A 16995-nucleotide genomic window follows, 5' to 3' on the forward strand; every position below is an offset into this window, starting at 1 on the left:
TCTTAATTTTTTGTATTGTTCTAGTTCAGTTACTTTTCTTTGTAGTAAGCTAGTTGTTTGGGATTTCTTGGAGACTGTTGCTCTGTCGTGTCCCATGGATTTGTATGGTTTCCTTTTAATTAGCTTTAGAGGTTGTGGTTCTTGTAAAAATTCTTGGTTTTTCTTTTGTCAAAATGCAGTGTTTGCATCTTTCTTTCTTTGTAATATCCTTTTAATTAGTTTTAATCAAGATTTGCTTTCTTTCTTCTTCTTTTTCTTGTATTATTGCATTTGGAAGAGTTATACCATATTTATATACCAAGAAATATAGGACTCGTTCTGCACAGGTTGATAGTTTCCTCATATTTCCAGACCCCGAAATTCAACGGATTTACATTCAAACTTCACAAATTTAGGAGATATGTTGTGTATCTAACGGTAAATGCATGAGTGCTAAGAATTAGAAGTCCCGAGTTAGAGTTAGAGTTAGAGTTATGAATATGTAATTATGATAAAAATTTGATTGGAAGAATTTTGTTATTTTTGTAAGTCCTACCTAACTAGACTGGATTAGTTAAATAATCAATAAACCAGTGAAAAAAATCTCGAAAAAAGAAAAAGACTCAATCATACATCCATAAGATGTTTTCCTGCTTGACACTTACAACGTAAAGACCATGAGAAAGATTAGTCTTACCTGGCACCGGGTGCAAAATCTGAAAAAAGAAAAAAGAAAACACAATACAGCCATAACGTGATTGGCTAAATACATATACTAAACCACTACTGAGGACATAACAATATGCAGTCTCTAACTCCAAAAACCAATGTTATTAAATCCGATTCGGTTATTGGCTCGATCGAGATACTGTTAGAAATTTTTATAATAATTGTGGGCTTCAATCAATTATAGTTTTTCTTATTTTAATAAAAAACGGACTAAGTCATGATCCATATAGGGGTGCAGTATAAAGCCCAATTAATTAGTGATCCTTTTGATTTGGGTTTAGATATCTGTAAACTGATTAGTGTCTCTCCATTCACAACAGTGTGTAGAAAAACCGTCACTCCACAGCTTGCCCTATCTAGAGTTGTGATTAGGGAGTGGTGTGAACTGCAGAAGAAGATCCTAGTTTTTCCGATCTTGCAGGAGCGTCAGAGAGCAAACAAGAAGCAAGAAGAAATCAAGAATCATGTCTTCAACAAGAAGTAAGCCTGAATCTTTTGGTGTTCTAATTTCATATAATCATATTTTGAAATTTCTTACATTTGTTATCAGAGCCTAAGTTATATGATTTAGAACCCAATTCTTTAACATTGGAGGTGATTGAATTTGTTGATCCTTTGCTCTTGCATATTTTATTTATTAATTTATTAATCAATATTTTTTAATAAACTAAGTCAATAACCTTGCGGTTTTCATAGATCCAATTCCATGATAAGTCGCTGCAGTCATGGGTTTAAACATATTCTGATAGCGTCAAAGGTTATAAGTTGTGGAATCCGGATACTAGAAGTGTAACTTACAACAGAGACGTTGTATTCAGGGAATCTAAGTTGAATCAAATTTTTCCTGAAGCTCCTGAAAAGTCACAGACAGTGGAGTTGGATGTGGGTTTGAAAGAGGATACAGTAAACTCACAGGTTGAATTGGGAAATTTGAATTCTGAAGCTGCTGAATATAACGAGGTAGAGGATGAATTTTCTGAAACCGAGAATGAGGTTGAAGCACCAGTGCTGAGGAGATCCACGAGGGAAAGAAGATTATCTGAGAGGTATACACCTAAAAATTATATCCTGTGTGCTAGTGATGATGTTTGTGCATTTAGTATTACAGGTGATGATCCGAGCACTGTAAAACAAGCTAGGAGCTCGGAGGATGGCAAACAGTGGGAGGAAGCTATGAAAGAAGAGATGAAGTCTCTGATGAAAATCAAACTTGGAGTTTGGTGAATCTACCTGCAGACCGAAAAGCAATTGGTTGCAAGTGGGTGTTCAAGAAGAAGGTTGGTGCCAATGGGGAGATTGAGTGCTACAAGGCTCGATTGGTTGCAAAGGGATATTCACAGACAGAAGGGGTTGATTATGGTGAGGTATTTTCACCTGTTGCAAAGTTAAATTCCATAAGACTGATTTTGTCTGTAGCAGGTACATATGACCTAGAGGTGGAGCAGCTGGATGTGAAGACGGTTTTCCTTCATGGTGATTTGGAGGAGGTTATTTTCATGAAGCAACCAAAGAGGTTCATTGCAAGAGGCAAAGAGGAGCTAGTCTACAAGCTGAATAAATCTCTGTATGGCCTGAAGCAGTCCCCAAGGATGTGGTACATGAAGTTCGATACTTATGTGGTGCAGCTAGGCTTTGACCGCTGTGATGTTTATCACTGTGTTTATGTGAAAAGGTTAGAAGGTGACTTTGTTATTCTTAATTTGTATGTTGACGACATGTTACTCGTTGGAAACAGTTTGAAGATGATCATCACTGTTAAAGGACTGCTAGCAAAGCAGTTTGAAATGAAAGATCTAGGTGTTGGAAATATGATATTGGGTATGCAGATTAAGAGGGAGCGTGACAAAGGAAGATTATGGTTAAGTCAGCGAAAGTGTATAGAGGATATTCTGAAGAAATTCAAGATGACTGACTGCAAGCTTGTGTTGACTCCCATGTCTACTGGTTCTAAGTTATCGGTTGACCAGTATCCCAAGACTGAAGAAGAAAAAGAGATGGCATCAGTTCCTAATGCTAGTGCAGTTGGGAGTCTGATGTATGCCATGATTTGTACTCGACCTGATATTGCTCAAGCAGTGGGAGTATTGAGCAGGTATATGTCCAAGCCAGGAAAGGAGCATTGGACGGCTGTGAAGCGTGTGTTCCATTATCTTCGTGGTACGTCTGACCTAGGGTTATGCTATGAAGGCGTGAAGGGCTCAATGGGACAGACATTATTAAAACTGAGATGCTTTGTGGATGCTGACTGGGGAGGTGATATTGATAGTAGAAGGTCTACAAGTTGATATGTTGTTTCTTCATTTGGCAGAGATATCAGTTGGATGAGTAAGAGGGAGAGCATTATTGCTTTATCTTCTACAGAGGCTGAGTACATGGCCTTGACACATGCTGTTAAGGAGGCTATTTGGTTACGGAGGTTGTGCAAAGAGCTTGGCTTTGCACAAGGAGAGATGATCATTGGATGTGACAGTCAAAGCGCCATTTTCTTGGCTAAGAACCCAGGTTTCCATGCGAGGACCAAGCATATCGGCATACAGTATCACTTCATCAGAGAGAAGATCGAAGACAAGGTTGTATTGCTGGAAAAGGTTGACACAAAGGTCAAGAATGCTGATTTTCTGACCAAGGTAGTGACTTCAGAGAAGTTTGAATGGTGTACAGCTGCATTGGGATTGAAGAAACATGCAAAGCATTCACCAAGTAGGAGAATGTTAGGTATGGCTCATACTTCGCTTGTTGATGATGGCCCTAGTTCTCGGGGTCAACAGAAAGGCAACTGGGATCCTGCTCCCAGGTGAGCGGGCAGGGGTCCGGGGGAAAGCGCCCCCCCGGCCCGTAGAGGCTAGGTACTGTTGTGGGCCTCTGTTGTATTGTAATTTTCTTAGCAGTTTGGGCTTGGGCCCATGAATAGCTGCTGTTAGGATTTTCTAATCCTATTTATATTTTTCTTGTAAACCGAGTGACTAGTAACGAGTGGCGGTGAGGTGAATATAGTACAAACAAGCTGGACATTGCCTAAATTGGGTGAACCAGGGTAAATCGTTGTGTCTATTCTCTCTCTCTCTCTTTTTCTTTTCCGTTTTCGATTTGTGTTTTGTCGATTTCCAACATAAAGCAGCTTTAAGTTGCATTATATAAGAATTCTATCTATAAGTAACTGAAATTATAGGAAGATCCTAGTCTTTTCGATCTTGCAGGAGCGTCAGAGAGCAAACAAGAAGCAAGAAGAAATCAAGAATCATGTCTTCAACAAGAAGTAAGCCTGAATCTCTTGGTGTTCTAATTTCATATAATCATATTTTGAAATTTCTTACATTTGTTATCAGAGCCTAAGTAATATGATTTAGAACCCAATTCTTTAACATTGGAGGTGATTGAATTTGTTGATCCTTTGCTCTTGCATATTTTATTTATTAATTTATTAATCAATATTTTTTAATAAACTAAGTCAATAACCTTGCGGTTTTCATAGATCCAATTCCATGATGAGTCGCTGCAGTCATGGGTTTAAACATAATTATGATTAGAAATTCCTTGTATTGCCGAGAACCGAATTTAGGGATTTTGATATTATTATATTATATTTTAGTTTTCAGTTGCTTGTATATGTACAACCATATTTGTGAAAAAAGCATACATACAGACCACGCTATAGCAACACAACTCATATAGTACTGCATAACTAATTGATCCAAATAAGCATACAAACCCTCTTGAAATGCAACTCGCACAGTTCAGCAGCACTCATTCCCAACAAAGTAACACAGTCTCGATCAAACAGCAAAAAAGAAGCAGAATCTGTGTTATCTACAACTCTGACTTGAACACTAAATCTATAAATATTTAAAAAGACATGTATCACAAACAGATAATTACTCAACCGATACAAATACAGTTTAAAGATTAGCAGCGATATATTACCCAGGCATATAATCTTCCCAATGTTTGTGGCAGTTTTTACAGTACCATTTTTCAAAATCTTCACAAACGGAGAATGGACACATACCCCTAAAGATTGTACCTCACCCACATAATGATCCTTTGCTCTTGCATATTTTATTTATTAATTTATTAATCAATATTTTTAATAAACTAAGTCAATAACCTTGCGGTTTTCATAGATCCAATTCCATGATAAGTCGCTGCAGTCATGGGTTTAAACATAATTGTGATTAGAAATTCCTTGTATTGCCGAGAACCAAATTTAGGGATTTTGATATTATTATATTACATTTTAGTTTTCAGTTGCTTGTATATGTACAGCCATATTTGTGATCCATGCCAAAACATCATCTGTAATTTATAAAGAACCTTGGGATACACCACCCCAAAAGCTAGCTCAAAGGGTGAGAGTGCCCAAGGCCTTATAAAGGCCACATTAGTTGCCCACACAATCAATGTGGGACTATATATCTCAACACGCCCCCTCACGCAAGAGCCCTTTGGGCGAGAAGCGTGAAATTGCACAGGCCCAATTTTTGGTTTACCTTTTTGTGCTTTTTATTTTAATTCCACTTGAAAGTGGGGGGCCGTGAGAATCGAACTTGTGACCTTATAGTCAACTCAAGCTCTGATACCATGTAAAGAACCTTGGGATACACCACCCCAAAAGCTAGCTCAAAGGGTGAGAGTGCCCAAGGCCTTATAAAGGCCACATTAGTTGCCCACACAATCAATGTGAGACTATATATCTCAACACGCCCCCTCATAAGGTATCAGAACCAGAGAGAGATGGAGAGAATAGAGGATGAACAAGAAGAAAGAAATAAACTGAATAATAGAAATCTTGAATTGAATCATAATGTGAACTGTTACATATATACAATGCTGATAATAGCTGTAATAACTAAATCAGTTATAACTGAAGCGTATAATAAGGAATCTGTTAAATCTACTTTATCCGTTTACATTCCCCCTCAAGGTCAGTGTCGGAGGAACAGAGAGACTGAGCTTGTCTCTAAAATCCAAGTACTTTGAGCGTGTTATTGCCTTCGTAAGGCCATCTGCTATTTGATCTGATGAAGGAACATGGTGTACTGAAACAGACTTGTCCAGCACCTTTTCACGAACGAAATGAAGATCTAATTCAAAATGCTTTGTCCTTGAATGAAAAAGGGGATTTGCAGTAAGTAAAACAACACTTAAATTGTCACAGAAAATGCTGGGAGTCTGAGATAATGTTACTCTAAGTTCAGATAACAAGGACTTGATCCAAGTTAGTTCAGTCATGGTTGCAGCCAAGCATCTATACTCAGCTTCGGTGCTAGAGCGACTCACAACTGCTTGCTTCTTGGAGGACTGATACTACATTCCCCTAAGAAAGATGCAAAACCCTGAAGTGGAGCGTCTATCATCGATGTCAGAACCCCAATCAGAATCGCAAAATGCCTTGAGATGAAGATGGGAGGAAGGAGAAATGGTTAAGCCCAGATGAAGTGTACCATTTAGATACCTCAGTATCCGTTTGACAGCATGCCAGTGGGTGTCAAGAGGAAAGTGCATAAACTGGCAGACCTTGTTCACACTAAAGGTGATGTCTGGACGTGTCACTGTTGCATATTGGAGTGCACCCACTATGGAACGATACAAAGAGGGATCATGAAAGGGAGATCCATCTCTGGCAGAGAGTTTGACACCAGCAACCATTGGTGTTGGGAGACTTGCAACTCGTCATACCAGCTTTGTTTAGCAGATCAGTGATGTATTTCGTTTGAGTTAAGTGCAGATTACCATTGGATGAAGATTGAGCTTCAATGCCAAGGAAGTAATGGAGGTTGCCCAAATCCTTAAGAGTAAAGGCTTTATGAAGAGACTGGATTAGTGTGGAGATGACAGATGAAGACGATCCAGTAATAAGGATATCATCCACATATACCAGGACATACGTGGTGGCTGAATTGGCATAGGAAACAAACAAGGAAGAGTCACACTTGGTTGCAGAGAAGCCAAGACGAAGAAGAGTGGCAGAAAGCTTGTCAAACCATGCTCTGGGCGCTTGTTTGAGGCCATACAGAGCTTTGCGCAATCGACACACAAGAGATGTGTTAGTGACAGAGAATCCAAGTGGCTGAGTCATAAAAACTTCCCCAGTGAGGTCTCCATTAAGAAACGCATTGTTTACATCAAGTTGATGTATAGGCCATTTGTTGGAGAGTGCAAGTGTGAGAACAATTCGGATGGTGACAGGTTTAACTACTGGGCTGAATGTTTCAGCATAGTCTATGCCTTTACGTTGATGGAAGCCCTTTGCAACAAGACGGGCTTTGTATTTGAGAATTGAGCCATCGGGATTGTACTTCACTCTAAATACCCACTTACACCCTATGGGCTTTCTGTCAGTAGGAAGGGAGACAAGATCCCATGTGTTGTTTTTCATGAGAGCTTGATATTCATCCTTCATTGCATGTAGCCACTGAGGATCAGCCATTGCTTGATCAACTGAGCTTGGTTCTAAAGAAGCAGTGAAGACCCGAGGTCTGAAGGTACCAGTTTTTGCTCTAGTAAGCATTGGGTGTAAATTTGTTGATATAGGTGGTGTAGAAAGAGGTGAAGGAGACCTGCAATTAATGTTAGCAGTTGAAACATAATCATGAGTAATATGGTTAGTAGAAACCTCAGCATGTACATCACTGGATGGTGGAGGAGGGACAACAGTAGACACTATAGGAATAAAGGGAACAGAGGCAGCACTAGAAGGAGGGACAATGGACTCTATAGGTATAGACTTGGAAACAAAAGGAAAATTCTGTTCATCAAATAATACATTTCTTGAAATGATGATTTTTTCTGAGGGAGTTAAACATTTGTAACCTTTATGTGATGTACTGTAGCCAATGAAAGTGCAAGGTGCAGACCTATAATCCAATTTGTGCGAATTATATGGTCTAAGATAGGGAAAGCAAAGGCAACCAAATGTGCGTAGGAAAGAATAGTTTGGTTCACGGTTAAACAGAACCTGAAATGGTGACAAATTTCCACCCGAAGCTCACTTACATGTGCAATATAAGTTGAAAAGCAGTTCATCAATATCATTTCTAAAATAGTGCAAGCAGCAGATAATCATGTCATGTGTGTCAATTCTATTATACTGGCCAGAGAAATGCAGGATTTATATACGTCTAATACCCACAAATAGTGCAAGATGCTACTTGCATCCACCCCGGATCACCGTCTTGTATGACGCTACATACTCAGGCTTACCGTCAAGATGGAACAACACATGCATATTAAAAGCCATTATCACATAAAGCTCAACAACATTTCATATATCAAAAACATGTAACACAACATGCATATAACCATACCCCCATGGGACATGGTGGAACCACAACATGGCTAAAACGAGGACACGAAAGCTTACCTTGCAAGCTAACACCCAAAGCCAAGAGTCCACAGCTCAAAGTCCAAACACAGCAGATTCACAATCTGTTATGGACCAATAATATATCAATAAACATGCACCGCAAGCATACAATATTAAGACACGCCTTTCCATTACGTTTTACGTCTTAAGGCTTCTCACAAGCGATAAGCCCTTAATCATATGAATCTGACTTATATCAATTAATTACAGAAGTTCAACTTCCTCAAACTAGGGTCCACAAACCCATAGATCAGTTCTGGATGAACAGTACGTTACTGTTCCTCGCAAACCCAGAATATCCGGATATTCCTCGGGGACATATCCGGATATGCAATATCCGGATATCTCACAGGCAATATCCGGATATCCAATATCCGGATATCACTCTGGCAATATCCGGATATCTAGATTCCCATATCCGGATATCAATATCTGGATATTCCACAGGCAAATATCTGGATATTTCGCGACAGAATGCAGTTTCTGCATTTCGCGAAGATATCCTTCCAAGGTTCCATTTTTAACACTTCCAGAAGCTTAAACATGCATCTTAAGGTTCATTGAGGTTCATATGACAGTTGGTTACTTGTTTAATTCATTAATCATGCCAAGACTTCATCTTTAAGCAAGAAAACTCAAGACCAAGGTTGGTACAACTTACCAAAGGTTCAAAACAGAGAAGCAAAGGCTCTTGGAGCTCAACACACTGCCTCTCCAAGTCTGACTTGAAGGGTACATGAAAATGCTACCAAAGCTTGGCCCTTTCAACACAAAGGGAGCTCCTTGGAGCTTCACAAGCCAAGAACAAGACTCTCACCACCTCCACTCAAGAGGACATCCCCTCCAACTCTCATAAACAGCAACCCCAACTCAGAACAAGGTCAACAACACAGCCCCAAAGCTACTCTCACTCACACCAAGTGTTTAGGAGAAGGATTTGTGAAGGAAGTTGCCTCAAAGCTCAAGAAATGGAAGAGAAAAAATAATGGAACAGTACTCAGCAGCTGGCCAGCCCCAAACTCACGTAGAGAATGTGTTATGGCCTAAGTTTTGTGCTAACAAGCCTATGTATAGCCACTTAACATTTAAACACACAGTATTAACTTTAATTGCTACGCTTAGCCTTTTAATCCCAAACTTTGGATTCTTAACCTACTCAATTTTACAAGAATTAACATATTTTTCTTATAATTTTCGGAGCACCTTTCTGGTACGCGCTTTTCATAGCCAGTACCAGTTTCTGGCACCAGTTCTCATTATCTTGACTTGAAACTCGTTTTACAAGTCCTACATATTATTTTAGTAATTATCATGTACTTATTATAATTTTCCGGTATACTTTTTCGGTACGCATTTATACCGACTAGCAGAACCGGTATCTGCACTTTTCTTCCGAAAAGCGACTTTCAGCATTCTTACTCACTTACTATAATTATTAGAGCCTCAACATAATTATTAGGGTCAATTATAGAATTATTTTCTAATTTCACATAATTAATTAATTAACTTCATTAATTAACTCCCAAATGGCAATGGTATGAGGTAATCATATATCATATTCTCGCTTTTTCATTTGATTGGCATAATTTGTTTGATTGGCATAATTCTATTTTATATGGCCACTTGGTAATAACCCCATGATTCAATAGTTAGGCCATATAAAAGATTCTTGATTAACATAAATATTTAATGATGATTGGGATAGTGCCCACATAAACCATATGTCGTCATCATACAATTGCATTTTTTATGAACATCTGGACCATTAAATGCAACGAAATCAATAACCACCTCGGGGGAAGATCCGTTGAAGTATGCAGCTTGTGGCACTATAGTCAATGTTTCTCTTATTCTAATTCTATTCTATTTATGGGTGAGATTCTCGACAAAAGCTAAAAACCTTTGCAAATAGGTCGGCTGCATAACATGTGGAGGAGCACTTAAAATTCTCAAATATTCCACATCAGCAATATGTTCTGCATCATGACCTAAAACAGGATCAGATTTCAATAGGAGTGAGAATAATATGTTGAAACTATGCCAATGGGCCCAAATCAAAAAGACCCGAATTGGTTTATGTTCCTCCAACTACAGGAATCCTTCTCTATTGCAAGCATGATGGTTACAAAATAACAGGGAAATATTCTTTTCCTTACTTTTATATCCCAGAATTTATTATCATGATTTTACTAAACATCTTGTTGGACCAAATTCTTATATGATGTGAAATTTCAACAAGCATTGATATACAAAGTGTATAATTATGCATTTGTCTAGTATTATATGTCGACAAAAGCAGGTCGGCAGATATTTTGAATATTATCATGACAAAAGAGTATCAGATTTCACCATGAGGCCGTGTTCCCTAAGTTTCATGGAGCATAGATGAAGATCAACAAAATTGGGGAGCATGGATCCTTCGTGATGGATGCTCAATCAAATCTGATAGAATGAATTATAGTCAACTAGTATTAATTATTGATTGATGCTAGTCAATTATTATTAATTGTTGATTGCAATTATTATCTGATTATACTTGGATAATTATTGATTGCTGATTGAATCAATATTATTGCTAATTTCCTTCTCCATACTTTATTATGCTGCATTTATTATTGCAAGGAATACTCAAACGAATGATGTGGAGATCCACTCAAATAAGATTTGGCTAGAAAGTCGAGTCACGGAAAAAATGGTCAATGATTCGGGCTTCAATTAAAGATAAAGTCTAATACAAGACTTATGCGAAAAATGCCAAGCTGAAAGAAAGGCTGAGGCACGAGAAGTCGGGTTCAGATAAAAAGGCACCGCAAAAGAAATGGGGCCCAAATTAAAAAGCCATGCAAGAAGAAGCAGCAATGCAATTCAAAGAGGCAAAATGTGTCTCCTTAAACATAACGCTTCAACAAAAGAAGCCAAGTCAGAATGAAGACCGGCCCTTCGGGATATAAATGGTTTATTAAATGGAGTCAATCCATCATAAAAGTTGAAGACGGATATGGCGAGATCCAATCCGGGATAGAAATAAAGATCCAAGATGCAAATTGGAAATAAAATGAAGATGGATATGGTGAGATCCAATCCGGGACAGAAATAAAGATCCGAGATGCAAATCGAAAATAAAATGAAGACGGATATGGCGAGATCCAATGCGGGATAGAAATAAAGATCCGAGATGCAAATCAAAAATAAAATGAAGACGGATATGGCGAGATCCAATCCGGGATAGATGCAAATCCAGGATATAAAATGGAAGACGGATCCAAATTCGGGTTCAAATAAAAGAATAATGCATGCATGCAACATCAAGCCTGGCTCAGGGAAAACGGGAGGACGCTTTCGTAATCCAAACCAAACTAAGATTCAAGAGGGCAGATTGAAGCAAGTCATCATGATGCCTTCGAAATTGAAACTCAGGAAAAAAGCCAAGTTGAATATTACGAAACCACGATATACAAATCTGGGTTAAAGTAAAACGAGGGAACAAGTAAATACCTTCGTAAATATGGATCCTTGTGTTTATGATGCATCAACATAAATTTTGAGATACAAGCGCAATTTGTCATGCTGACTCTGATCAAGTCGAAATGCTCCGTACTAAGGTCGAAAGACCCAATGACTGAAGTTACTGTTTAGACCTTATAATTACTTCTTCATGAATCATGATATTTTTAATTAATTATCATTTTTTCAAAAATATGCTTAGCGATATATTTTTATTTATTTTAAATAATTCATATTTCTATCATCGATTCATACTCTCAATCCAAAACATATAATTGAAAATATTATATTCAACTGTAAAATTATTATTATTATTGAGGTAAAAAGTTTTGGGCGACCTTTGGAGGATAGTAGCCTCATTAAACTATGATGAATATGTAAGTATTTTATTTGAAAATGGTAATTAGCGAAATGAATATAATGTTGATCATCTCAAAATAATTTACTTCTTAAGAATAGTATTGTAACCGAGGGCATATCAAACAAATGGCATAGCGTGTGCCGGAACAAAATTTTGATGTGCATAATCACACCAGATGTTTTATGTACTCTAAAATCAACGGCAAATTGAGAGTACTAACTTGGTTAGGATGGAGAAAAAAAGGTTATAGCGAATTGAGAAGCGGAGAAAGTTATATTTATTATTATTTTAGACTTATCACTCTTATTATTTGATTGGTTATTGTTATATCAATTTGAAATCAATAATAAAAAAATAGAAAGAAAAAAAAAACTATTGCTGATTTCGACTTTGATAAATAATTAGATAGTAAGGGTGGTACGTCTAAAATATAATAAATATAACCGCCCCAACTGAGAGGCTTGATAGTCCATTGTTCTTTATAAAACAAAGGGGTGGTGAAGGGAGGGCCCCAATTGGTAGAAAAAAACCCGCAACTTTTTTTCTTCCAGAAACTCTTAGTATTTAAAAAATACATTGAATTTCAATTATTTCGAGTTGAGTCGAGTGAACTTACTCAAAGGAACAATATTCTCTTAATGTCTGTTTTTTCGTTTTCACAATTAAGACTTCACTTAAATATAATCGAGTCCCTTATTACTCGAACTTTTTACATATTGATTTATAAAACAAACAAATAATAACATTTGTAGATAGATCAAAAAACTCAATTTTTGAGTTTGTTCTTTCCGGTTCAAAGGTTGAAGTGACAAAAATAATAGAACCCCGTATACCGAAGTGAAAAAGAATTGAAGTGAAAAAGAACCAATTTTAATTATTATTTTTTTAACCTTGAATAAAATTCATTAAACCAGTAATGAAAAAGAATTGAAGTGAGTAAACATAAACAGAAAAACCAAAATCACTGGCTGCTTGTGGAAGCTTGTGAAGCTTCCAAAAAATATTCCATTTTCTTTATCACTGGCTGCTACACTAGTCCGGTGAACATTCTTTACCTCAGTTACTCTACCATCAGCCTCATTCATACTCTCATATCACATGAATACCGAACTAATTTGTTTCCAGCTGCAATAGTAGACTGAAGAATATCATCCTCTTTCTGCTGCTTCACTTTAAGTGATTTTTAGAATAAATTTCAGCCCAAACTTTATTGAAATCTGAACGACACCGACTCCATTCCTCCTGTTTCTGCTTCAGTCGAGTCAATATTACAGGGAGCGCACGAGTTGGATTTTTACGCAATATGTCTATAACGTCAAGACCATGGTCACCATATAGACGTTCAATGCACCTTAAATTTTGAACAGTAAAGTAATCTTCAATACGGTTCAGAGTCTCCGTATTGATCTTATTTTCATTCATGTTATTATATAATTCCTCTGCACGTTTAGCTGCAGAACTCACAGACTCTAATAACATGTCCAGCTCAAATCTGTCATCTTCACATCTGAACAAGCTCTCTTCGTACTGATTCCTGCACATATGTTCGGAAGAGTAATCCTCACTTCCTGAACTCACAGATACCCAGTGATCATTCAATACTTGAGCACCAAGCTCAGATCTATGACTAGCTGTAGGAATTGGATAATCAGCAGGTAGAAGCCGGTAGCTGGGAGTGCAACGTTTACAGTCACTGAGGTCAAGTTCTTGAATGGATTTTCCCATGTACTCCTTCTCCCTGTATCTTTCCTTCTCTTTAGCTCCATCCATCTCACGCTTCTGCTCTTTGTCTTTGTCTTTGTCCTCCAACTTTGATGATCTTAGTGACTTTTTACTCATGACACCAGCAAGGAACCCATCAATATTTTCCAAACACTCCAGGAAATCATTGAATTCCACCATAAGATCAAGATGCTTTCCAAGTAAATCGGTTACCAAATTTTGCAATTCATTCCTTTTTATTATTTCACTGACGAAAAAATTATGAAGGCACTTCAAGAAAGCTTGGTAGTCATCAGCACTGTTCAACTTCTCCTTAACTTTCTCAAAGAAACTGAATGCTTGACTATACATGTTTTAAGGTATCCTTGTCTTCCTTAGAAGAAAAGTCTGAAGCCAACCCAAAACCTTCAGCTTTCTTGACAGATTTCTTTTTCTCATGAAAGCGCTGCAAGTTCAAATCCCTGCTGTTATTATTTTATATTGACAAAAATCTCACATGAGTCTTTACAATATTATTATTTTTTATTCTATAAATAATGTTCGCCCATCTAAATGTGACAACGCCTAACTCACCAGGTGTTGTAAGCGAGTTAGGTAACGTGACATTATGAACAAAAATTTACAAAATGTGACATTCAGATAATTTTTTACAAAAAATGTGGCACTTTAATCGTTGTCCATCAAAGAATCCTATAACAATTTCCATCTTAAAAACAAATCAAGAATTACAAGCCGTCTGTACTAAATAGGGAATGAAAGAAAGGGGCAAAAAAGTAGAATACATTCTTATATATTAAATTAAAGTTTATTCTCTTAAATGTAATGCCTATAATAGAGTAAACGCATATGATTTACTCTGCATCAGTATCCTTTCTATATATACTGCAAAAGACAACTCTGTGTTTTGTGATATAGTTTCTGAACTGTTAAGAGTTTGTTTCGTGCCAGCTCAGGTTCTGTTAGAAGTTAGATTTGCTGAGCTGGGGGGACACTGTAATCAGTTTAATCTTAAGTCAATAACACAGTTCTCACTCAGAAACTTTCTCTGATCTCTTCTCTCTTTCTCCTCCTCCTCCTCCTCCTCTCTCTCTCCCTCTCTCTCTCATACTTACATTTACTCAACAAACATAAAAACATACTAGAACAGACGAGACGTACAAAGAAAAAAAAAACAGAACAAACTTAAAAAATAAAAATAAAAAATAAAAAAGGAACCTACTCAGTCACAAAATTATATTCTGTTATGTAAATAAGTTTACATTCACTCCAATTCCTTCTTATACTCAAACTAACTAGGTTGATTGAGAAAACTGCATTACACTCAACTAACAGAAAACAACCTTTTCGTCCTAAATAATCAGCAATAACTTTGGGGTAATAAGTTATAAGTCAGATTAGTTCTAGCAAACCCAACCCCATGAGCTAGGAAAATGAAAATGTAGAGAGAAAGAATCATCCAATAAAACCGTTAAAAAGGGGAGAAATGGATACCTCAAGAAATTGTTGAGCATTTATATGATCAGGTTCTCTCTCATCCTGATCACGATTAATCCTTATATCCTTACTCTCACGTTTCCTCCGCTTCTTGTGCATGTTCATCATTGTGTTGTCATCATCCATCTCAGGGTGTTCAACACTCAGATCACGCTCACGATCATGAGAAGGAAGCCTCTTTCGTCGATATACTTGCATTTCCCGCATCATGGGTGCCATAGAACTCCGCTCACTAAAGCGCTGCAATGAATTTCGAGCATCCGGAGCATGCTGTGTAGAAGGTGCTGCGAAACTATCTGGTAAGAATCTAGTGAACTCCTCAAGCAAATCTCGATGATCCTTAAACAGGGTAGCAACCTCACTATAAATTTCACCTATGTCCTTATGCTCTTTGCGGTACATATTGGAAATGTTCAAGAACGATTTGTAAACATGCTCATCACTTTGGAATCGTTTCTTTATCTTGTTCACAAAACTAATAGCTTCTTCAAATTCAACCGTTTTCTTTGGAGGAGCCTCATCCCTTACTCTCTTCATCTTTTATCGGTTCTCCAGATTTTCCTAGGAAAATTCGCTGGAAAACAAGTCGAGTAGATCGACAAGAGAAAGAAAAAAAAAGAGTGAAGTGTTTGATCGGACAGAACAACAAGGTAAACAAGAAAAACAACAAATAGGGTTTCTTCTTTCTCTGTCTCTCTCACGTTGTTGCGTTAGAACGATGGAAACTGAGGCGGTGGGAACCAATTAAAAGGCTAGATTTAGAATTTTATATGGGAAAAAAATTTAATTATTGCATTTTAATTAATTAATTATGCAATTTGGATTGTGATTTTTTTTTTGGAGGTTTGGATTGTGATTTGATAGAAGAAAATAAATAAAATTTGTGATATGTGATTTAATTTTTTACAGTTTTGGATTGTGAACCAATCTGCGTGTGTGATTTAATATAAAAAATTAATCAAGATTTGATGTGTGATTATATTTAAATTTTATTTTTATTTTTATTATAAAAAAATTTGGTTTGTTATTTAAATTAAAAGTAACAATTATTATTAATAAGGAAAATAAAATAAAGATTTGATTTGTGATTTAAACTCAAAAATCAATTTGAAAAATCTGTATTAATAAATGAAATGTCAACCTTAGGTGAGAGATGCCTAAATGAGGCGTCACATTGTAAAATAGATCCGTAATTATTTCCAAAACTGCCATAAATGCGTAATATTTAATTAAAATGCAATAATTAAATTTTTTTGCCAATTTTATATATCTCAAAGATATGAATTAGTATTATTATATCTCCTTGGAGTGATGGATCAATCAAAAAATTAATGACTCTACTAATTTAATTTAATATATTATTTAAAAGTAATATATTTAAAATCAAATTAAATCTAATCATGCCAATTATTAAAAAAACTTTAAAATATATCTTGTTTTTAAAATAAAATAAAATAAAAACATAAATGAAATGATAATTAAAATTCATAAAATTTATACTTAATATATTTTAATTTTATTTATCCTGATATGATAAGCATAGGTTGTGTCAAAATTTCTATATAAATACATAAAATACAAAATTTAAAAGTACACAATACGATAAAGTTTTGTTTCAAAATTTAAAAGTACATAATACAAAATTTAAAAGCACAAATTCTTTTAGTTTTAAAATAATCATTGTTTAAAGATTTGTACAAAAATTAAATAATTCATTAAATTCTTTACGATTTAATGAAAATATAAGTTTATTCGATTATATTACACCTTCACTCTATTAAATCATTCTTATTCCAATAAGTAGAAATAAAAAAATAAAGTAGAGCTAAGAAAATAATATTTT

General features: G+C 36.2%; 1 pseudogene; it reads right to left on the reverse strand.

Annotated features, from left to right (window-relative positions):
- Positions 1 to 13103: 13103 nt before the first annotated feature.
- On the reverse strand, positions 13104 to 15689 carry LOC133314394 (paired amphipathic helix protein Sin3-like 2; annotated as a pseudogene).
- Between the last annotated feature and the right edge of the window lie 1306 nt (positions 15690 to 16995).

Source organism: Gastrolobium bilobum, unplaced genomic scaffold, assembly GCF_033153095.1.
Source record: "Gastrolobium bilobum isolate Gb01-03AN ecotype WA unplaced genomic scaffold, APGP_CSIRO_Gbil_v1 utg132590, whole genome shotgun sequence".
Taxonomy (NCBI): Eukaryota; Viridiplantae; Streptophyta; class Magnoliopsida; order Fabales; family Fabaceae; genus Gastrolobium; species Gastrolobium bilobum.